The following is a 1,633-nucleotide window of genomic DNA, read 5'->3' as shown; positions in this document are numbered from 1 at the left end:
ACGTGTCCCCCTTAACTTCGAGAAAAATCCTGTATATATGTGTATATACCTTGAAAAACTACCATATATTTTAAAAGGGCCCCCTCAAAAATATCGAGTTAATTCCTTGAATGGTCACCCAAGTTTAGAGAATTTCCTACAAAAGTCAATTTTGTTTCATTTAGGACAATAAAGTCATTCAAGTATCACTATTTTCCTCAAAAAAAACCTCAAAAGCCTCCTTCTCTCCTAATTGGCATGCCACGTCACTAGAGCCCCATATTTTTTGAATAATAGACTTATTTAACTCATTAAGCTCATTTAATCAAATTCATATTTTATATCTAATCAAATATGACCCGGTTAAAAATCGACAAAGGAACAAACTAACATGTAATCTATATGAATTAGAATTAGAATTAAAAGAGAGATTTTTTTTTAAAAATCTATAGATAAGTATTAAAATTTAAAAAAATTGTTTAGAGCTTTAGTTTAATATATTTCTAGGTATTAACATGATTAACTTGACAAGTTGGAATATCTATATCATAACATGAAATAAATTAAGAATATATTATATTTCATATAAGACTAACAATATATTATTTCAAAACAAAAAAACAAGAGTTATAATTTAATATTTTAAAATAAGTATTATAGTAATGAAAATTTTATACCTTTTGCATGAAAGATAAAAAGACCTCGATGGTATGAAAATGAAAATGTCAAAAATTGCACACTACATATATCAGAATAGATAGCTAAAAATAAAGAGAGAAAAAATTACACTAACTTTATTTTTTAAATATACGATTTAATTAGACTATTTAAAAGTTAAACCAATACGAATGTAATTTTTGTGTTATCTGTGTAATTATATTTTAATGTGGAAAGAATATGTTGTTTAATGTGGAAAAAAATATGCTATGTAAAAAACCTTGAATTTGAATAGAAAGATTAAATTACTTTAACTTTAATTTAAATTGAAAGATAATATATTTGAATCGAGATTAAAATGAATTTAGATTTGAAAAAGTGGCTTAATAAAAAGTATGGTTTTATTCTTTTGCCGCTTTTTAATCATGTGATATTTAATTGGGTATAAAATATGAATTCGATTAAATGAGTTTGATGAGTTAAATATGTCTATTATTAAAATAAAAAAATGGGGCTTTATTGACATGGAATGCCAACTAGGAGAGAATGAGGATTTTGAGGTGTTTAGGTACTTTTTGAGGAAAGTAGTGATACTTGAGTGACCTTATTGTCCTAAATGAAACAAAAGTGACTTTTGTAGGAAATTCTCTAAACTTGAGTGACCATCCAAGGAATTAACTCCAAAAATATTTGTTGAAGTGGGTCAGTTGGTAAGCATGCCCCTTAGTTCCTTGTGCATAAGCGCGCGACCCAAGTTCGAGTCCAGACTACAACATTTTTTTTTAAGATGACAGTTAAAAAAAAAGGAACAAACGTGTTGCTGGCACGTTTCGAACAAGGAACCTAACGTGTATAACTTGACACCAAACCACTAGGCCAACGAGCGAGTTCTAAACAATTATGTTATTTCATTTATATATTTTTTACATCGGTTCTATGGGTGTTTAACAAAATTTTCAAATGATGCGATGTTGCAGAAAATTGTGATTAGAGACGG

This window comes from Lycium ferocissimum, chromosome 3 (genome assembly GCF_029784015.1).
Source record: "Lycium ferocissimum isolate CSIRO_LF1 chromosome 3, AGI_CSIRO_Lferr_CH_V1, whole genome shotgun sequence".
Lineage (NCBI taxonomy): Eukaryota > Viridiplantae > Streptophyta > Magnoliopsida > Solanales > Solanaceae > Lycium > Lycium ferocissimum.
This window is presented reverse-complemented; position numbering follows the sequence as displayed.